At 45.4% G+C, this 23,913-nt stretch overlaps 1 protein-coding gene across 4 annotated transcripts in view; it reads right to left on the bottom strand.

The window, feature by feature from the left end:
* The window catches only part of MCC (MCC regulator of Wnt signaling pathway), a 523,846-nt gene that overhangs the window by 201,519 nt on the left and 298,414 nt on the right, over positions 1-23,913 (bottom strand). The gene's annotated exons all lie outside the window — the stretch shown is intronic.

Genomic DNA, 23,913 nt, shown 5'->3' with positions numbered 1-23,913 from the left:
ACAACCAGCATCATGAACGCCAAAAGAACATACCAGACAGGTCAGGAATAAAGTTGTGGAGGCGTTTAAAGCAGGGATAGGTTATAAAAAAAAATATCCCAAGCTTTGAACATCTCACAGAGCACTGTTCAACCCATCATCTGAAAATGGAAAGGAGTATGGCACAACTGCAAACCTACCAAGACATGGCTGTCCACCTAAACTGACAGGCCGGACAAGGAGAGCATTAATCAGAGGAGCAGCCAAGAAGCCCATGGCAACTCTGGAGGAGCTACAGAGATCCACAGCTCAGGTGGGAGAATCTGTCCACAGGACAACTATTAGTTGTGCACCCCACAAGCCATGCCTTTATGGAAGAAAGGCAAGAAGAAAGCAATTGTTGAAAGAAAGCAATAATAATTCCCGTTTGCAGTCTGTGAGAAGACATGTTGGGGACATATCAAACATGGAAGAAGGTGCTCTGGTGAGATGAAACAAAGCAATACGCTATGTGTGGCAGACAATTTAACACTGCACATCACCCTTAACACACAAACCCCACTGTGAAACATGATGGTGTTATGTTGTGGGATGCTTTTCTTCAGCAGGGACAGGGAAGCTGGTCAGAGTTGATGGGAAGATAGATGGAGCCAAATACAGGGAAATCTTAGAAGAAAACTTGTTAAAGTCTGCAAAGGACTTGAGACTGGGATGGAGGTTCACTTTCCAGTAGGACGACCCTAAACATACAGCCAGAGCTACAATGGAATGGTTAGATCAAAGCATATTCATGTGTTAGAATGGCCCAGTCAAAGTCCAGACCTAAATCCAATTGAGAATCTGTGACAAGACGTAAACATTGCTGCTCACAGACGCTCTCCATCCAATCTGACAGAGCTTGAGCTATTTTGCAAAGAAAAATGGGCAAAAATTTAACTCTAGATATGGAAAGCTGGTAGAGACATCCCCAAAAAGACTTGCATCTGTAATTGCAGCAAAAGATGGTTATACAAAGTATTGACTCAGGGGGGCTGAATACAAATGCACACCACAGTTTTGACATATTTAATTGTAAACAATTTTGAAAAACATTTATCATTTTCCTTTCAATTAACAGTGGTCAAAAAGCAATATTCTTGTTTGTTTACAAAACTGTTTTTTTAAATTTTTTTATTAAGAGGTTACTTGAGACTTGTGTTCATTATTAACTGTTAGGCCCCTTTCACGCGGGACGGATCAGTAATGATCCTCCCCGTGATGATCCGCTTGCTCAGCAGGGATCGCTCCGTTGTCCCCGCTGAGCCGGCAGATAACAGGGCGGTCCCAGCACACTTTGCAGGTGACCGCCCTGTCAGCTCTCCGCTCTCCTCTATGGGGGATCAGATGAACACTGACCGTCTGTCCGTGTTCATCCGATCCGCTCTGCAGACGGATAGAAAAATAGGATTTTCTTCCGTCTGCAGAATCGGACAATTGCGGAGGCAGACGATAGCGGGTGTCTGTGGATGTTCATCCGCAGACACCCGCTATCCCATAGGGATTTATGTATGCCCGTATTTCATCCGCAAACGGATGGATGAAATACAGACATAATGTCCGCATGTGTGAAAGGGGCCTTAGGGCTTTTATTTTCAGGTAATACGTACCATACAGGTTTTTAGATTATATATATTTTAACCACTTGCCGACATTCTCACGTACATTTACTGCAGCAGGTCAGGTCTCCTGTGTGAACCGACATACCTGTACATCGGTCCGTACAAGGAAGATAGCAGGCGGGAGCATGCTTGCGGGTCCCTCAGACTCGATGTCCACCACTGACCCGTGATAGCTGTGTACAGAGGCAGAACGGGTAACTGCCTATGTAAACAAGCAAATTCCCGGTTCTGCCTCATGATGTCAGAGATCGCCGTTCCCGATCACTGGGAACAGAAGATCTGTTATGTCCTAGTGGGCCCATTCCCCTACAGTTAGAACATACCCAGGGAACACACTTAACCCCTTGATCACCCCCTAGTGTTAACCCCTTCCGTCAGTGAAATTTTTACATTGATCAGTGCATTTTTATAGCACTGATCAATGTAATAATGTCACTGAACCCCCAAAAAGTGTAATGTGGGATCAGATTTATCCGCCGCAATCCTGCTAAAAATCGCATATCGCCGCTATTATCAGTAAAAACAAAAAGGTAAAATAAAAGTCCCTAAATCTCTCCCATAATTTGTAGACGCGATAACTTTTGCCAAATCAATATGCATCTATTGCGATTTTCTTTTTACCAAGAATATGTAGAAGAATATACATCGGCCTAAGCTGATGAATACATTTTTTTGGGGATATCTATTATAGCAGAAAGTAAACAAATATTTTTTTTTCAAAATTGACGCTCTTTTTTGTTTATAGCGCAAAAAATATAAACCGTAGGGATGATTAAACACCACCAAAAGAAAGCTCTATTTGTGGGAAAAAAAAAAAAAAAGACATCAATTTTGTTTGGGTACAGCATTACATGATCGCCAGTTAAAGCTACGCAGTAGTGCATCGCAAAAAAACGCCTGGTCATTAAGGGGGCAAATCCTTCCGGGGCTGAAGCGGTTCAAGATGCTCTTTTTTGTCACAAAGCAATATTTTTTGTTTGTTTAGGATACTGGAGGTTGTAGTCAACCAATACACAACAAAAACAATTCAGATGACTAAAATACAACTAGAACTAAAAAAAAAACTGCATTTTAGACAAACGATTGACTGCTGTCAACACCACCTAGCTAAAAAAAAAAAGCGAATGAGATAGGCAACAATTTGAGCAGCAATTGCATCCAATCAGATGCAGTCGCTGCTCAGACAGCCGTGGATTCTGCAGCTGTCTGACTACAATAGCCAAGAGTGTAGATTCCCCCAAGTCACAGTGTTTATAGAGGTCTGGGAAATCTATTGATTTCTCTTGCTCAGCCCGCACAGCTTATATTCCTAGATTTTCTTCACCAAAGCGCAGGGCTACTTCGAAGAGCAGGACATCCGGTGGAAAGCTCTCCTTGTTACATTGCTATACAGTGGTAGGAAAGTCAGTCTTCCAGTGCGGAACCTGTACTAGACATCACTTTTACTGACTTCATTTATCTTTTTACAGTGGCAACTTTACTGATGAGAAGCTAGGACAGGGAGCCATTGCTTCAGCTTTCTCTGCGATTGCCGATTAAAAAAAAAAAAAAAAATGTACAAAATGTAATTTAAGAAACATTTCTGAATAAAAAAAAAAAAAAAAAAGAGGATGCAATAGTCCCAAGTATATTTGTCCTCCCACTTATGCCATTAATACATTTAAAGGATTATCTGCAGACATCAAATCAATAGTGTTTCTTCTAATGGAATCAAATGGCTAAACATTGATTTGAAGTCTTAGCTGCTCTTCTCTTGTGTCGATGGTTCTAACATACAGTATTCCACAACTGGTAAAGAAAAGTTAGAAATAATATCAGCTTTTATTGTCAGCTGTCTTTACTTGTACTGGATAATGCTGAGCTGCAGACAGACATGAGCGAGTAAAGGAGGTCTAGCCAAGTGAATGTGACCTGCGACTACACAGCCGCACAGGACTGACACAGATCACTTTTATTGCTCTGCAATCTGCTCAACAGTTTAACCTCACTGACCCTGATCAACTGCTTTTCCATTATTAAGGGCATGAGCGTCTCATACTGCTTGGAGTAGAAGGGATTTATTGGTTGTACTTTAACTTACAACCCATGCTTTTATTGACCCATTTTCTTTTCCATGATTAACCTGGAATGACACTTTCGAGGGTTACTGTATTTACTTTGTGTCTATGCAATATATTGGGTATACACGTAGTGCGATTTCACACTGCCAGGCTGTGGTCTGGGTACATGCAGTTTTCATGCACGTTAACCACAATTTTCTATAGATCATTATAGTAGAACGGTTTTGTTTTTGAAAATGCACCAAAGATGCAGCACGGCGAACTTTTTGGATACTTTTAGAAAAAAGCACCAACAACGCCCAATCTAATAGAAGTCTATAGGAAAACATGGGTAACCCCACATGAAAACCGCTGGTGCTAAAGCTGTGGCCAAATTACAGCTTGGCAGTGTGAAAGTGTGCATACAAAGCAGTTAATGGGACATTCACCAAAGATTGACAGCAGGTGCATCATAAAGGCTCGGTCAAACAAAGAAGTGCAGTGACTTGTGTTTTTCCACACTAAGGGCAGGTCACATAGAAAACAATAGATCTTTATGTGCCCCATTTATATCACAACAATGGTGTAAGGTGCAGTGGTGCAGTGCAGAAAAATGCAGCAGGTCTGCAATTTTCACATTGGATGGCACTGCATGACACTGCAAAGTCATGAATGTGTCTGTGTAACTTCAAATAAAGTAAAAAAAAAAAAAAAAAAGTTAGCGTTATGCACTCACTCCTTGTTGATATCACACTGATAGCTGGTCGCATGATAAAACACTGAGATGTTCAGGCCAGGGTGAACATCGCACAACTGAAAACAAATCTATCTACCAGAAAGACGCACCTACAGCCAATATTTGGTGAATGTCACATTCACCATTTTGTAAATATACTCCAAGGATTCTAATAACAGAGAAATGCATACCATAATGCACCTACACATTTTCAGCCGGCTTAGGGTGTTTTTTTTTTTCTACCTTCATACATTTTTAAACACTGTGTATGGCCATTCTCAGGGCACAGAAGCACGCAGACACAATTAGTAAAGTTTATATATAGGCACTTTTTTTTTTGCTTTGGAGAAAGTAGGGAAGAACCAAAACCCTTAGGCAGGCCATACAGGGTTCGAATCTCAGCCGGTTCAGCAGGAACTATGGGCAGGCTGAATGTACCAAGTTGATCAATCAACTTGAGTACAACCAGCATGACGTGTTTTACTTGCAATCATCTCTAGAGGCTGCTATAGCCACCAGGAATAATCGCTGTCTTCTGGTGGGGAAAGCTGTGTCCACCAGGAGAAAAAGTCCAGCAAGAGGGATTCCCACATTAACACTGTCGGTGTTTACGGCGGAATCTAGCAAATGTATTTTAACCTGTGTATGTCCATCCTCAGGGATGGTTGCAGGAAAGAAATTTGCTCCATTACCAGCCTAAGGCCCCTTTCACAATGGGCGGACTCCACCACCAGTCTGCTTGATCAGCAGGGACTCTGTCTGCTGATCCCCACGGAGCAGGCGGATGGTTGGTCCATTTCTGCTTATGCAGAGCAGATAAAGACACAACCCGCTTTCCTCTATGGGAGGTCAGATGTAAATGCCCTGTCCTTTTAAACCCCACTACCATCTGAGCGAATCAGAGATCTCCATACTACGCCCCTCCAGCTGTTGCAGAACTACAAATCCCATGAGGAATTGTAAAACTCTAATATTCACAGACATGATGGGAGTTGTAGTTCCTGAACAACTGTAGGGCCATAGTTTGGAGACCTCAGATGGATGGGGAACAGATACCCATCTGTTAGCGGATCGGATGTTGGCAGGTGTCCATTTACTCCTGCCGCTCCATTAAGGACAATAGAGGGTCCAATCGGGTCTGCCTGAAAAACTGACAGGCAGACGCCATCGGTCTGCTTGTGTGAACGGGGCCACAGTTTATTATTGTTGTTTGTGTCACATTGGGGACATTCCCCTATGTTTCCTGCTCCAGATACACAAAAGGAAATAATAGACAGAGGATCTGTACCCTCCTGAAGTTCTGGTGAGAACTGTAAAACTTTGGCTTTTCCAACATATTCCATTTTAACGACAATGGTCATCAGGACAAAGTGAAAAGGTAAAAACTATCCAGCAGGTACACTGACAGCAGATAAAAGACAAAAAAAAACTTGGCAGAAGTTCAAACCATTCCCTAAAGGTGGCCATACATAGATCAAAATTTAGAACCATGCATGGGCAGGGCAAGCTAGTTGTACAGAAGTCAATCTACCAATGAACTTCTGTACAACCAGCCCATCAGGTATTTATCGCTCAATCAGCACCACGGACTATAGCCAGCAGCGCTGATCAGTGAATTTTGAGCGTGGGGAAGTCTCCCGCTGTCCAGAGTATAAAGGCTCAGAGTCCTCCATCCACATCGGATCATCTATGTGTTGCTTCAGAGTACATCCACTTTAACAAGCCACATTCGGCTTCATTACTGTGATCAGCCCATTTACTCTGCTGGACATCAAAGTAAAGTACAGATACCAGACTAGGCACAGTTAATGACAGATGTGCAGTTATTACTGTAATCATTGTAGCATCTGAATTCCTTGAATGAATTTTACTACCACCCAACCCGAGAAAAAGGAATGACAGCTTGACTTGTACAGCTGCATATGAAAATGGAATCAGGAAAAAGTAGCATACAACCTTGAAAATTGAGGAATTAATCAACACTCTGATTAGCTGTCAGGAGAGCCTCATGCAGGTACTCACCCAGGCCTTCATGTCCTACCAGGGTTATTACTCATTTCCCCTGCAGATTTCATCAACATATAAATAAGCCTTATTTTCATCTGCTCAGAAATCTTTCAAGGTATTAACTGGCAGTCTATAGTATATGCCTGAAGCTGGCAATAGCTAGAGTTACACATAATCAGGAAGAACTTGCCACCTTCACGCCTGCTTTCTTTGAGGTTACCCATCTTTAGTCTGGCAGCAATAAAAATTCACCTTAAAGGTGACTAGTGCCCAGCCACAGCAATTAATAACTAAATGCACCCCACCTCCTAAAGAAAGATGTATATATACTTGCCTATTTTCTAGGGCTGTAACTGATGAAAATTTTCGCGTTCGATCAATTTTTTTTAAATCGATCAACTAATTTCAATTATAATGCACATACAGAAACAAATTTTAGCGGATCTCCTTGCATTGCAACTCTGCATTAGTCAGTGGTAATATATATATATATATATATATATATATATATATATATAATTACAATATATATATATATATATATACACACTACATACAATCACCCGACATTAGTTAGTTTCCACAATCCATGACTTAACTTCACAGTTCACACAAATACGTTTTAAATTCAAACTGTAGCACTGACGTAATTTTTTTTTCCCACAGTAGCGCGACGATCCCTCCGCTTCCGGTCTAACTAATCACTCTCACCTTATGGCATGGACCCCTGTGCCAACAGGTGGTCATGCAAGCGGGTATCAAAAGGTCATGGGTAGAAAGAAAAGATCTAAGTGCTCACGCTTAAGTATAAGATTTCATGTTTGTGTTCAAACACAAACTACTCACATAAAGATGATAAAAACACAGCATGTAAAGCTGACAATCATGTTAGTTCCGTAGGGCAGCAGCGGGTGACGTCGTGTGTAGCTCCTCCCCCGTACGCATTACGTTCAATCAGAACTTTGACATCACCAGACTCCATCTGCTAACAAAGGGAAGGGGGGGGAGGAGTCCAGTGACGTCACTGGATCTCCGATTGACCTCCTGGAAGACCCGAAAGGTGGCAGAGAGGTGAGTACCGATCAAAAGAATTTTGATCGATCAAAAAAATTAACGATAAATCAAGGAATCAATCTTTCATTTCCACAGCCCTATTTTCAGGTTGCTCCAGTTTGGTCATGTGATCTGGCTCCCGTGTTAGTCAGCGCTACTTCAAGGGCAACGGATGAACCATTAAAGCCTATTGGCGATTGGAGATCATGTGATCGCACCAGATCGGTCTGAAAATAGGTAAGTATATATGTTTTTCTTGCACAGATTAGTAAGCACAGGAGGGGGGGGGATAGGACAGTTTTAGGAGCAGTTCGGGTTAAACCAGAATTCCACTTTAATACAGCTCTATAAATGTTGATACAAAATGAAAAAAAAGAGAACGAACCTAAATTTGACCTACTATTGGGGGAAAGAAGCAGCACGAGGATCCAATCAGGATTGTTGCAGAAGCATGCTGACAGTAGGAGATAACAGTGTCACAAACTCTTCAGGGTGCTGCTTCTCCTTTCATTTAAAGCGGACCTCAAGTCAATTTTCATCTCTCCATCTATTAAATCTTCTGCCCTTATTGTTTTAATGTAATAGTAAACAATAGTAGAATAGTAAAAAACATTCTTCTGCCAGTAAATACCTTATACAGCCAACTTCCAGTTTCTCGTCTGGTAAAAAGGCTTCTGACAACATGCACAGCTCTCTCCCTTCTCTCACTTAGAGTTTGCCAGGAAGGGAGGGGGGATGAGTCATACGAGGGACAATTAAAGCTGCAGAGCTGGAGTTGTACTTCTGTAAATCCAGGAAGTGAGCAGGCAGCAGCTTCAGCTGCCCACAGTTATAATGGATGCAGCCAGACTCAATGGAGGGAGATTTCTGCAAGATATTTGGCATGTACAGAATCACAGCATATATAAAATAATACGTAAAGTGGTTTGAGGGAAGCTTCGGAATGGCAAAGATGTTTTTATTACAAATTATGTGAGAAGAGTGCAGTTCCTCTAAGTTAGAGTGAGAATGGGGGAAGAGACCTGTAGATGAAAATTCAACTGCAGCAGGGAGAGATTAGGTCTTCTTGCAAGGCAGGACTGTGTTGTATGGCAGAGCTGGATAAATCCAAGAACTGAATGGACAAAAACACACTTCTTATGGAGCCACCTTATATGTAGTTCATGTGTATTTAGCCACTTTCCTCAAGTTCAGCTTTGAAGTACAAATGTTAACTGAATAAATATGCAGTACACGCCTGCAATACATATACATTTCACCAGATTTGGGTACTTTAAACCAATGTTTCGCAACTCCAGTCCTCAAGTACCCCCAACAGGCCACGTTTTCAGGATTTCCTTGAGATGAAATGGCTGTGGCAATTACTAAGGCAGTGAAACTGATAAAATCACCTGTGCAAAATAATGGAAAGCCTGAAAACATGACCTGCTGGGGGTACTTGAGGACTGGAGTTACAGCGGAACTCCACCCTCAAGTGGAAGTTCCGCTCATTGGAACCCTCGCCCCCTCCGGTGCCACAATTGGCCCCTTTCAGGGGGGAGGGGGGTGAAGATACCTGTATAATCCAGGTATCTGCACCCACTTCCGGGTATAGCTAGCCGCAGATAGCCACAGATGCCCCCCTTGTGTTCTGGGAAACACGCAGTTCCCAGGACACAGCGGGGACCAGTGAAGACGTGCATGCGCAGTAGGGAACCGGGCAGTGAAGTTGCAACGCTTCACTTCCCGATTCCCTGACAGAGGATGGCAGCGGGGTCAGGCGAGAAACAAGCGAATGCTCGTCATCTGCTGCCGACATCGCTGGACCCTGGGAAAGGAAAGTGTCCATTTATTAAAAGTCAGGAGCTGCAGTATTTGTAGCTGCTGACTTTTAATATTTTTTATTTTTTTCAGGTGGCACTCCTCTTTAAGAAACATTGCTTTAAACCAGCCTCTCTCAACCTTTTCAACACAGAGGAACCCTTGAAATAAAATTGGTCACTAGATATCTGTCAGGATCAACAAGTTTCTGTACTTAGAGATGTGTTTTTTTTGTAGAATCATACTTACCTAGCTGGATGCAGTCAATTATGTATCGCCCCACACCACCCCGCACACAGTCATGCATCGCCCCGCACACAGTCATGCATCGCCCCGCACACAGTCCTGCATCGCCCCGCACACAGTCCTGCATCGCCCCGCACACAGTCCTGCATCGCCCCGCACCGCCCCGCACACAGTCCTGCATCGCCCCGCACACAGTCCTGCATCGCCCCGCACCGCCCCGCACACAGTCCTGCATCGCCCCGCACACAGTCCTGCATCGCCCCGCACACAGTCCTGCATCGCCCCGCACACAGTCCTGCATCGCCCCGCACACAGTCCTGCATCGCCCCGCACACAGTCCTGCATCGCCCCGCACACAGTCCTGCATCGCCCCGCACACAGTCCTGCATCGCCCCGCACACAGTCCTGCATCGCCCCGCACACAGTCCTGCATCGCCCCGCACCGCCCCGCACACAGTCCTGCATCGCCCCGCACACAGTCCTGCATCGCCCCGCACACAGTCCTGCATCGCCCCGCACACAGTCCTGCATCGCCCCGCACACAGTCCTGCATCGCCCCGCACACAGTCCTGCATCGCCCCGCACCGCCCCGCACACAGTCCTGCATCGCCCCGCACACAGTCCTGCATCGCCCCGCACACAGTCCTGCATCGCCCCGCACACAGTCATGCATCGCCCCGCACACAGTCCTGCATCGCCCCGCACCTCCCCGCACACAGTCCTGCATCGCCCCGCACCACCCCGCACACAGTCATGCATCGCCCCGCACACAGTCATGCATCGCCCCGCACACAGTCATGCATCGCCCCGCACCGCCCCGCACACAGTCCTGCACCGCCCCGCACACAGTCCTGCACCGCCCCGCACACAGTCCTGCACCGCCCCGCACACAGTCCTGCATCGCCCCGCACCGCCCCGCACACAGTCCTGCATCGCCCCGCACCGCCCCGCACACAGTCCTGCATCGCCCCGCACCGCCCCGCACACAGTCCTGCATCGCCCCCCACCGCCCCGCACACAGTCCTGCATCGCCCCCCACCGCCCCGCACACAGTCCTGCATCGCCCCGCACCGCCCCGCACACAGTCCTGCATCGCCCCGCACCGCCCCGCACACAGTCCTGCATCGCCCCGCACACAGTCCTGCATCGCCCCGCACCGCCCCACACACAGTCCTGCATCGCCCCGCACACAGTCCTGCATCGCCCCGCACACAGTCCTGCATCGCCCCGCACCGCCACGCACACAGTCCTGCATCGCCCCGCACCGCCCCGCACACAGTCCTGCATCGCCCTGCACCGCCCCGCACACAGTCCTGTATCTCCCCGCACACAGTTCTGCATCGCCCTGCACCCCCACACACAGTTCTGTATCACGCTGCACCCCCCACACACAGTCCTGTATCACGCTGCACCCCCCACACACAGTCCTGTATCACGCTGCACCCCCCACACACAGTCCTGTATCGCCCTGCACCCCCCCGCACACAGTCCTGCATCGCCCTGCACCCCCCCGCACACAGTCCTGCATCGCCCTGCACCCCCCCGCACACAGTCCTGCATCGCCCTGCACCCCCCCGCACACAGTCCTGCATCGCCCTGCACCCCCCCGCACACAGTCCTGCATCGCCCCGCACCGCCCCGCACACAGTCCCGCACCGCCCCGCACACAGTCCCGCATCGCCCCGCACACAGTCCCGCATCGCCCCGCACACAGTCCCGCATCGCCCCGCACACAGTCCCGCATCGCCCCGCACACAGTCCCGCATCGCCCCGCACACAGTCCCGCATCGCCCCGCACACAGTCCCGCATCGCCCCGCACACAGTCCCGCATCGCCCCGCACACAGTCCTGCATCGCCCCGCACACAGTCCTGCATCGCCCCGCACACAGTCCTGCATCGCCCCGCACACAGTCCTGCATCGCCCCGCACACAGTCCTGCATCGCCCCGCACACAGTCCTGCATCGCCCTGCACCGCCCCGCACACAGTCCTGCATCGCCCTGCACCGCCGCGCACACAGTCCTGCATCGCCCTGCACCGCCGCGCACACAGTCCTGCATCGCCCTGCACCGCCGCGCACACAGTCCTGCATCGCCCTGCACCGCCGCGCACACAGTCCTGCATCGCCCTGCACCGCCGCGCACACAGTCCTGCATCGCCCTGCACCGCCGCGCACACAGTCCTGCATCGCCCTGCACCGCCGCGCACACAGTCCTGCATCGCCCTGCACCGCCGCGCACACAGTCCTGCATCGCCCTGCACCGCCGCGCACACAGTCCTGCATCGCCCTGCACCGCCGCGCACACAGTCCTGCATCGCCCTGCACCGCCGCGCACACAGTCCTGCATCGCCCTGCACCGCCGCGCACACAGTCCTGCATCGCCCTGCACCGCCGCGCACACAGTCCTGCATCGCCCTGCACCGCCGCGCACACAGTCCTGCATCGCCCTGCACCGCCGCGCACACAGTCCTGCATCGCCCTGCACCGCCGCGCACACAGTCCTGCATCGCCCTGCACCGCCGCGCACACAGTCCTGCATCGCCCTGCACCACCCCGCACACAGTCAGGCACCGCTCCGCACACAGTCCTGCATCGCCCTGCACCGCCACGCACACAGTCCTGCATCGCCCTGCACCGCCCTGCACACAGTCCTGCATCGCCCTGCACCGCCCCGCACACAGTCCTGTATCTCCCCGCACACAGTTCTGCATCGCCCTGCACCCCCACACACAGTTCTGTATCACGCTGCACCCCCCACACACAGTCCTGTATCACGCTGCACCCCCCACACACAGTCCTGTATCGCCCTGCACCCCCCACACACAGTCCTGTATCGCCCTGCACCCCCCACACACAGTCCTGTATCGCCCTGCACCCCCCACACACAGTCCTGTATCGCCCTGCACACCCACACAGTTATGTATCGCCCTGCACACCCGCACAGTGCTTTATCACCTTGCACCCCCAAAGTCCTATATCATTCTGCACACCAGCACGGAGTCCTGTATCGTCCTGCACACAGTTCTGTATCATCCGGCACCCCACACAATTCTCTGCATTGTCCTGCTCCCCCAAACACTGTTTCTCTCTTCAGATGCTACATGGTTGGCACCACAACACACCAATTGCCTGTAGAGTGTTACTTCCAACATCTACATGTGGAGGAATTTTAAAAATTATGACTTGTGTGACCACCCCGCTTTTTATACAGTTTCCTCTATTTTGCTCCTTTTGAAACAGAAGTGGGTAAACCTACCACACTTTTTTAAAACGGAATAAAGTTAACAAGCCTTAACGCAAGCACACAAAAAAGACAAACTGCTAGAAGGAGACTCCATAAAGCTATGAATGTGTCTCATAAAAGGCTTCTCGGTTTTCCAACACAAAGCTGAGTAATAAATGCCAAGCTAAGGTCATCTTGATGGTCTCTAGAGGACACAGCTTATTTTAAATTCTCTTTGGTAGGATTTATTTGATCAAAATTAAACATTTTGAAAAGTTCAAATGTAGCCAAACTTTTTTTTTTTCCTCCAGTATTTGGATAGAGTGGGTAAGAACATCTGTCAGGCCTTTATTTCTGTGTTCCCCAGGAAAACCCTTAGGGCCAATACACCAACTAGCATATTGCATTAACAGTAATAAGTGCTGTACCACATATTTTACTAGATTGCATGTCAAAGTAATGTGTATGTGCGGCTGTTCTAAAGGCACCCAAACATATATCACACCTGCACTACAGTGCACAATGTGGATTGCAGTGTGCAAAAATCCACAGGGGAGATTTTGTTGGCACCCACTGAACTGTGTGTATAGGCCCTTTTATCCAAAACTAAAAAAGATTGTGCGTGTATTATTTATTATATACACACTCACCCTAACACACACACACACACTTGTCAAAAATATTGGGACACCTACCTTTATACGCATAAAAACTTAGAGCTGGAAAAGCGGGCCAACTCAATATTGAACCCTACGGACTAACAGCTTCAACTCTTCTGGAAAGCCTGTCCACAAGGTTTAGGAGTGTGTCTATGGTAATGTTTGACCATTCTTCTTTGTGCACTTCAACCTTGCTTTGCTCACTGGTACGCAGTCATGTCAGAACAGGACGGGGCCATCCCCAAACTGTTGCCACAAAGTTGGGAGCATGAAATTGTCCAAAAAGTCTTGGTATGCTGATGCCCTAAAAGTTACCTTTACTGGAAGGGGCCAAGCTCAACCCCTGAAAAACAAACAAAAAATCTCACATCCTAATCTCCCCTCCACCAAATGATTTGGACCAGTACACAAAAAAAAAAAAAAAAATCCATAAGGCTAGGTTCACATTGCTGCGATGCGGGAACGCCGCGAATCCGCGGCGTTTTCCCGCATCGCATACCTCCCGCCGGCAGTTCACACTGCCCTATGCGGACGGCTGGGGGTGTCAATGTTATGTTAATGACACCCCCAGATCCGTCGGCATATCGCAGTGCGATCTGCCGACTCGCACAGGAATCGGATCGCATGGTGTGAACCCCCATGCGATCCGATTCCGTTGCGGACCCAAAAAAGGGTCCCGTGCGAGTTTGCTGCGGGACCGCTGCGAGTTCAGCCATACTATCTGTATGGCTGAACTCGCAGCGCTACGGAGATCGGATGTGATTTGCTGTGCAAATCACATCCGGTTCTCCCCCCGCAGCGGTGTGAACCCAGCCTAAAAGACAGCTGAGCGAGTTTTGGGGTGGTGGACCTTGACTGGTCTGCACAGTCCTGACTCAACCCAATAGATAACCTTTGCGGTGAATTAAAGCGGAGTCAGGCCTTCTCATCTACATCAATGCCTGACCTCACAAATGCACTTCTGGAAGAATAGTCAAACGCTCCATAGTAACACTTCTAAACCTTGTGGGCACCCTCTTCTCGGAAGAGCTGAAGCTGTTATAGCTGCAAAGAGTGGGCTATATATATAGCGCTCGCCTGTTTTTTGGCATATGTGCCTGAAAATTGCATGGCACCGATAACCACATGCCTCTGATCTCCCGTCGCTGTGACATGCAGTCTATTCGGCGACCGTCCATTGTAATAAAGCCCCGCCTTCTCCTCATCTGTGATAGGCAGAACACTGACTCACTGCTGGGAAACTGAATCAGTGTTCCGTCACAGACGAGAAGGAGGCGGGGCTTTATTATACTGGACGACTGCCAACTAGACTGCATGTTACAGTGCCGGTGTGACAAGCACAGTGAGGCACGCAAATGGGCACTGTTGACCCACTTACAGTAGCTGTTCTCACCCTAGGCTTATACTCAAGTCAAGTCAATAAGATTTCTCTTTTTTTGTGGTAAAATTAGGTACCTTGGCTTATATTTGGGTCGGCTTATAATCAAGCATATACAGTAAGCTTTTTATTTGAACATGATTTTGAAACCTTATCAAGACTTTTTTTACTAAAGATAAAAACAGCCTAAGTAGTTTGTTTTTTCTCAGTTGATCCATGCACAAATGTAACAAGGAGGAATGTTTGTACTGTAGCACAGATGTGAATGGCAGGAGGCCACGTATCAGCAGTGCTAAGATCAAGTACACGCAGCGTTCTCCCTGCCGCGAGACCTAAGCCCACAAGAAAATACAAACAGCAGACACTTCAACAGAGGGAAATCCTCATTCATCACAGAATGCAGTCTGCGCTAAAATTAATTAGCCTGTCCTCGTTTAATGGACAAGTATTTCTATCTCTCTAAAAATTTCTCGTCTAGGTCACCTTTCTGGAATGGTGAGGCAAGTGCAACATTTTTAAGTCAATCTGTGAGAAGGTACTGATTGAAGCAGCCATTTACTATGCCAAGCTAGGAAACCAGCCATTAACGAGTTTTATCGTCTTGGAACTTGTTTCTTATCACAGGTGTTCGGTTCTTTAAGCAATTGCCATTAGATGCCATCATTCAGCATTGTCCAATGTAAGCAGCTGTTACTGCAGTGCCCTCAGGTATTGCTTTAATGACAAGAACACATTCCGCACCTTGTCCTCCTAAATGTCTGCCAAGTACCTTTCTGGCGGGAAAGCGGTCATCCCAATCAATAGCCTACAGCCTTATACCAGACCATAACATCAAAGATAAATTAAAATGAAGTGATGAAGGAAGTCCATGTTGGAAACATTGGCTCAATGGAAAGGCCCTGCAGCAATGACAGAGTTCGGTCTGACGCTAGACCCATCTGGTAAATGGCAATGAGAAGCAGAAAGCCATATTTCAGAGCCAAGTGTTTATGGCCTTGAGTGATGAATGGCCCATTCTCCACGCATTACTGATATCTAGTCACATATCAGTTTACAGATGAAAAAATTATATAGCCATGGACCTGCCCTTAGATTTGACAAATGTTCTGAGGATCGCTTGTGAAATTTCCAAATATATCACTATACTTTTGAAATGCACAATATGCAGCTATATCCATTTAAAAATAGCTGGTAGTAATGGCTTTGGCATGATTATTTGGGGAGCTGGGGGCAAGATAACATCTGAACAATTTCCTTTAGATCATGTTTAATAGCCATTATTAATCACAATCCTGCTGAGAAAGCTACAGAAATTCCCATAAAAGATCAGGATATCAAAAGTCACAAATTGATTTATTGACTCCTGCAAAAGTCTTGTATGATCACTTTCCTGCTATTTAAACAACAAGCCCCGAGCATAACATTTCTTAGAACTACCAATGCATATCCTATAGAGAACTTTAGTTTTCCCAAGTAGGAACATGGCACCACACACATAGTGGGAAACAATTGCCGGCAATGCTCCAATGCTGATGCTTAGCAGTAAACAGTTCCCTTTAATCCAAATGCGCCTAGGAAAACACGTCAATTTCTATAATGGCGCTGTCAGTTTTCCCTATCCCCACTGATCAAGTCATTATCTAAAGATCACCATACGTGGACAATAGTTCGCTGTGGCATGTGCTGAAACTGGTCAGAAAATTGCACAACTGATTTTACAGGAGGTCCATTGAGGTGGATACAGAGGGATCAAAATTCAGCCGGTTCAGAAGGCATTGGGTACATTTTTGATCCGTGTGTGGCCATCCCTGCTCAATAGAAGTCGATCAATAGATTGGAGGGGCTAGGGCAGGGATCTGCAATTAGCGGACCTCCAGCTGTTGCAAAACTACAAGTCCCATCATGCCTCTGCCTCTGGGTGTCATGCTTATGGCTGCCAGAGTCTTGCTATGCCTCATGGGAGTTCTAGTTCTGCAACAGCTGGAGGTCTGCTAATTGCTTATCCCTGGGCTAGGGGATCTCTGTCTGAAAAATATAAAATTAAAAACAACCAGTCTTTGAGCAGCTTTAGAATTCTTTGAATCATCGATCCAATGCTGCAGCTATCCTCCGCCAGCTCCAAGACTGAGAACTGAGTGAACTCATAACTGCTGATGGCTCAGTCCTCAATGAGCAGAGAGTGGCGACTGGCAGTTATTGGCTCACTGTTCTGCCCCTCCAGTGCTCGCCAGGCTGTAAAGGGAGCAGGAGAGGGTTGCTCAGGCACTCTAAACTGCTGAGAGCCCGAGAAAGCGGCAAGTTGGGAATTGTTTTTGGGATCCCTGCAGAGCCTGGACCAGCTCTGTGTGCTTTGGCCCGCTGTTGGCTGAATCTGGGTCATAATAGTACAGAAATAAAAGTGCACTCCTGTTACCCACAGGACAAGTAAGGTCAAAAGAGCTTTGGTCATAATTCTCCTTTAATTTAACAGCCCATGCAGTCCAGTGGCAGTTACAGGACAAACCATTTAACACTGACAGGAGTGCTTATAAAGGTCAAATTTTATTAATTAAAAAAAAACCTTTAACGCAAAAAGGAAAAAAACAAAAAAAAAAAACACATTTGCTGAATTTTGACTTTAAATTGTTAAAGGGGTAGTAAAGGCTCGTGTTTTTTCACCTTCATGCATCAAGGTGAAAAAAAACCCTTGCAGTAACCTTCCGCCTAGCCCCATTTTACTTAACTGAGAAACGAATTTGCAGGGGCGTGTCCCCGCCTTCCCTCTCACCAGGGGTTCCTGGCTCTTCATTGGATAGATTGATAACAGCGCAGCCATTGGCTCCCGCCAATCAAATCCAATGACGCAGGCGCCGGGGGGGGGAATGCAAGTCCTGCATTAAGCCTCTATTGACGCCAAATGCTGGACTCGGGAGAACACCCACAAGGTAACCCCCTCGGGTGAGCGCTTCTCCAAGGGGGTAATTAATGTGGGGAGGAGCTGCCGATGGACCCCAGAAATGGACAATCGGGCCACTCTGTGCAAAACAAGCTGCATAGTGGAGGCAAGTGTTATAAGTTTGTGGTTTTAAAAAAAATTAAAAACGATCCTTTAGTATCACTTAAAGGCCATCTAAATCTGCTAGCAAATCTAATGCCTGGTACACACAGTTCTTTTTTTGTTCAGCCCAGTGGGCTAAAAAAAAAACACTACTGAGAAGAGCCACTGTACTAATTGTGCAATGTCAGTACAGCGATCTTCCCACTGAGCAATTGGGTTTTCACAGGGGGACAACTGCCAGGGATATTGGATGCCGATCTGCAAATGTTTTTCTACAGAAGCCGGACGTTCAGCTGGCTTCTGCTGTACACGTGGGCCGAATGTTGGCCATTTTCTGTTGAACAGGCCGACATGCGGCAATTGTGTACCAGGCATAACACTACATTTCTCAAAGTTACCTTATAGGTTACCCCTTGGAGCGCTCTCACTCATAAAAAGAAAGTGAGATCACAGATGGGGTAGAGCATGGCAAGGTTGGGCTGTCAGGCTGGATTGTGCAGTGCTAACCTATGCGTGGCTGGGCAGGACTTTTTGAATGGACACAGATAATGGTACTAGGAAATGCCTGTGTACAACTACATTGGGCTGCACAGGGGAACCGTTGTCGGTGAGAGAGGGGAGGGTTGCTGAATGTCTGTATTAGATGGTGGTTTCTAATCAGACATTTAGCAATCCAATTGGTGCATAATATGACTGTATATTTTTTTCTATAAAATAAGGGGCACATTTTTAACTAACTGGAATTCCACTTTAAGACAGAATTGTCCTATTGGCAGGATCACCAGGTGAAAAAATTAAACAAGCTGAAAAATAAAGAAAAGGAATGAAGCCACCACATTTAAAGTGGAACGTCTCTTGCCATTAACATTGACTATTTCTAATCGTTATACTTTACTAATGCTAGCAGCGCATTATAAATGTTCATATTAAACTTTTATTTTTATTTCTTCAGTTACATACCAATTACCATGCCTAGACAAATGTCATACATCCCAGGAGCCTTAAGTAGGGGGAGAAGGGCCTTTCTCAGCTAAGCACACGCTCCTGCCCACATTTCTGGTTGGTGCTCAGATAAAGTGTGGTCCCACTTTTAGAAGTGGTAAACTGTAATATATTACTTTGTTTTTGAGTTAAGAAACTTTAAAATTAAGCTGCCACTCCCTTTCAATAGGTTCAAACTCTTGCTTCAATAATTGGAGTCAATGAGCCAGAAAAAAGTAGGACGATAAAACCTGGATTTTTTTTTTTTCGTCATTCATCAAAATAGTTTTGGGTCAATGATTCAAAATACAGAAACCAGCGTTTGGGTCAGCTTACCAGCCAGGTTACCAGTACTTTAAAAGGTGGCCAGCAATGGCAGCCACTGTACTAACATCCCAAAAGGTTTACCTTAGAAAAGTTTTCTTCCTGATCTGCAATTTAAATAATTTGGCAGACACCTATGAAATCACCAGTAATTAGAAAGGCTTGGCTTTCTTTAGTGAAAGAAAGCCTGGTTACAGAGTTTGCCTTCAATACATTTCAGAGGACACCAAAACTGTTCCAGCTGTAGTGGCTCCAGAACTGCTCAATGGTGCTACTCAAATAGCTAAATGGCAGGGATTCTAAGCAGGAGGACATATCCAGAGGTGTGTAAACTGTCTTTTGCTAGAAGGATAAACCTTTTTCATGCAATTGCAAAATGCCACTTAAGAGGTCACTTGAGCCCTTCCAGAATCAGGGCTGTGCTCATTGCTTCTCAAGACTTATAGGGGTCATTGAACCCTATGAGCAGATGTCCTGCAGTGGGCATGGGTGCTTGGCTGGTTTCTTGAGGACCTATTCTATTCAAAATCAAAAGCACAGAGTAGTCCAACACATTTCAGACAGAGCCCTTCTTCTACTATACCTACTGGTAGAAGACTGCAATTGTGCAAAGCCAAGGCTGCTGATCATTAAATTGCTAAGACAGCAGAGCCAGGCATCAGTATATATCAAATAGCAACCACAGAATGCTTTCTGCATCTGAAAAATTAATGTTTAACTTGTGCTACCCATTTGAAGAATGCTTGAAAGTCTATGTATAAAGCATCTGTCTAAAATGCAGCCTGTCTGTAATGTAGTACCCTACTATCAACCAATTGGTGTGTCCCATGTTTTAACCTGCCAAAGCAACAGGAATGGAATACAGAAAGCTCTGACGATCTTTCATACACATGACACCTTTCTCAGCAGGTAGGTACACAAAGAACATTGGAAGTTTAAGTTACAGGAACTGATTGTAGGCAATTAAAACAAGTTTAATATATATATACTACAGATACTACAAAAAGTTGTCTTGGGGGGACACCAGTAAATTTAGCAGTAATAACTTCTGTCATCTTTGTATTGCTCCCTGTGTCCCTGTTGGAGATTTCATCATACTTCCAGAGTAGTATTAAACGTTATTTGGTGGATTTTAGACAACAGGGCATGAGGGGGGGGGAACTCCAGTAAAAAACAAAAAAAATAAATAAATACTACTACTAGTAAAGTGGGGAAGATTTAGAACCTCAATCAGATTTTTTTTTTGTCATCTATCTCCCCATGGCAGATTCCTTATTTCCTTTCCAGGTGATCTGAAAGAACAAGAAAAGCACAATCTCAACTAGGATACAGAAGGATTTTCTATGTTGTATGCAAGAAGTAGCCAAAATGTACTAGTTTTGCATTGCGTGGCGATGAATTGGTCAGATTGTTATTGCGCACACTATCACTTTCTCATTTCCTGTCCCTGTGAAAGATCATCATCAACTAAGGAGATTCCCCGAATAGCAGTATACATTGATAAAAAAACACCTTTTAATGTAGTGGGGTAGGTGAGGATTTTAGAAGTTTCTTGCTGAATCCATTTGTATCCATTCCACATTACAATCTGCTGGGGTATGGACACCGTGGCCTTCATTCTACAGCCCATTTATAAAATGATGAGCTTGTGTAGCCAAATTAAGTTCACTCTCCTTAAAGAGGAAGCAAACCGCAGGGTTTTTTCTTTCTGACCTCCAAAGTAAAAGTATAATGTGCTAGTATGCATTGCATACTAGCACATGCTGTGAAACTTAACCTCAAACGAAGCCCTCCAGTGATGCGTTGTCACCACTGGAGGCCGCATCCATATTCACCTGTCTTCCTTATGGGTCTGCGTGGGAGCCGCTGGTCATGGCACAGGGTTCTAAAGGAACGGTACAGGTGGCTGATCCTTCAGAATTCATGCCTCGATGATGTCATTGGCTGCATATACAGTAAACATTACATCAACTATCCACGTTTAGGAGATATTTACAGTAATAGGTAAGCCTCATTATATGCTTACCTATTAGTTACAATTAATCTATGGGAGATTACAACCACTTTAACATAGGGAGCACAGTGACTGGAGGAGCAGTAGGTCATGTGACTTAATCACAGGTCAGTAACTGCTAAAATCGATAGCCTTCATTTTTGGCTCCCCAACCCCAAGTCTCAAAGCCATTTCTAAAGCACAACATGCCCCATGTACTGTATGTGTGGTATTTTTTCCTAAAGTTTCATTCACACCTGAACGTATCCAATTTACTGCCATTTTTACAAGCTTTTTAGAAGTGTATTACAAGCATTTTACAGCATCAGGCATTTTGTTTAGCCAATAAAAAGCACTAGGGGGAGGAGCGGGAGAGGAACTTAGGGGTTGGGAGCTGCTATTTGAGCATAAAAACGCCCAAGTCAGGCACTTCTATTGATGTCTATGGGGGATTAAAACGCTTGTAATCTGTCAAAAAGAAGTTCATGTACATTTTTGAGCTTTGGGCGTTTTGCTTCAGGTTACAGAATGCGCAGATGTGAACAGGGGCCAGGGAAATTAATGGCGTTTAGCGTTTTAGAGCAAACTCAAGAAAATAGCTCAGCTGTGAATGGGGGCTTAAAGTATGGCCACTCCCACTACATTGTTTTATAAATCGATCCTACCTTTGATATTGACCCCCCCTTCCTTTTTTCACTTTGTGCCCCGGTCACATAGGAAATGAAAGATTTCTCTATTGGAAATATAGGCAGCTAAGCAAAACCAAACAGATGTTCTAAGCTTTCCCAGCTCTATCCAAAACCCATCCTTCGTTCCCTTCCGCCATTTACAGATCACTATTCATTTCTACTGAAAAAGCTAGTACCAGCAGGTAACGTCCCTTGTGCCGATTTTTAATAAGCTAACAAAAACTTGAGCTTCAAGAAGTGCCCACCCAACCTTTGTTAAAATCCCTTTCCATTGTTCTTTCAGACAAGATCAGAACTATTTCTGGAAGGGAAATTATTGCGGGGTTAAAATGCAAATTAAATATCTAGTAAATAAAATATAGCATGTTGAGAGGGAGGGCATGGAAGGTTGACACACGAACAGAAATAATCTCTGCACCCCCACCCACCAGGACATAACATTGTGTCATATAAAGCAGTCACTCTCATTGTGCAGAATATACAGCTCCGCTATAAAGAGTTGCCTGCAGTGCCTTGGCCCAGCCACACAGCAACTATAAACAGAGAAAGTGATCCTAGAGACAGATTAATCTCATGTGTCCTAACAAAGCATAGAAACGCATTAGTACTAATCTTAGGGAGATGCCATGGGTCAAGAGCAGAGTTCAAAGACAAGGCAGTCATTTTTCATCACTGCTTGAGTATTATGCTTGGAAAATACGCTGCTTCTGATGCTACAAAATGCGGCACAGCCAAATCTAAGAACGGGTAGAAGTGTGTACACCACTATCTCTTTGTATCAGGAAAGGGAAATGCCCTTACATCCTGATTTTACAAAAAACGTTTGATCTTTTAATGACTGAAAATAAAAAAAATTCAGATTACAAAGGCCCTATAAAAAGTATATATTATATATATATATACACACACACACACACACACACACACACACACACACATACACACATATATATATATGGGTTGGGATGATAGAATTCTCTTTCCTATGCCCAATATTATTTTATTTATACACACACACACACACACACACACACACGTTCTGGGGTTTTAAGTAAATTCATGGACAAAAATTCATTTTATTTTTTTACAGGTGTGCAAAAATCTAAAAAAAGTTGCACTAGAGACGAACTGGTTAAAGAATTAGGCCTAGTACATACGATCAAAAAATCTGGTGAAAAATACTGCTTTTGAAGCAATCATACGATAGTCTGATCGAGCGACAAGCACAACAGTTCATGCAAAATTATCCAAAAAGGAACAAACAGGAAAATGTTTACTGTGCAATACCAGAACGTATGCTTTTAGTTTAATAATCAGTACAGTATTCGTCCGAGAGGGAAACAAAAACAAACCCAGAAATCGGTGAAGCAAGACTATGCATGTTTGGAAACAAAGAAAATATATAACACTTCCAAAATGGTTTTCTGTTATATGAGAATTTTCATAACTTTAGTTTGTTTTCCATATGAAACTAGCATGCAAAAAACAAACACAAAAAAAACGGACGATCGTTCATTCGATATTCTCATTGTTTTCTATGATGCTTTACACAGCTTTCCTGGCTAGCCAAACCCTAAACATCCAATCACAAGCAGTTCAGTTTAGCATGCCCCTGGTGGTTTTTGTCAGTATGGGATATGCTTGTTTTCATATACAGACACGCACATCTATTATCCCAAGCATTCACATCCTTATTAATACACTGTAGTTGGAAGCAATTGCGGTTAAACTCAACTTGCTTGGCGTTATTCCCTTAGAGTATACCAGGGAGGAAAGTGCACATACTCCCACAACTAATAAAAACATAATGATTTGTCTCACTGTAATGACAAAACGAAAATGATAAAAAAAAATAAAAAAAAATCAATAGACTTGCCTGGTACAAGGGACTCTTTAGGGGCATGACCACTAAGCCCGAAAAATCCCGCTGTGTGTAGACGAGTAAACCTAGTAAAAGGCCCAGGAGGTGAATAGTACTGTGCACAAAAGAGGAATGCATAGCTTTAAACTTTTAAGTGTCATGCAGCTTAGAATGGAATGCAATTAATTACATGACAACTAGACAGCATCGGATGCCCATGCCGCATGCTCTGCAGATACTATATAATGT

Source organism: Lithobates pipiens, unplaced genomic scaffold, assembly GCF_037356315.1.
Source record: "Lithobates pipiens isolate NorthernLeopardFrog02 unplaced genomic scaffold, aLitPip1_a1.2 Scaffold_3, whole genome shotgun sequence".
NCBI lineage: Eukaryota > Metazoa > Chordata > Amphibia > Anura > Ranidae > Lithobates > Lithobates pipiens.
The sequence above is the reverse complement of the archived record's forward strand: the minus strand, read 5'-3'. Positions and strand labels throughout refer to the sequence as shown.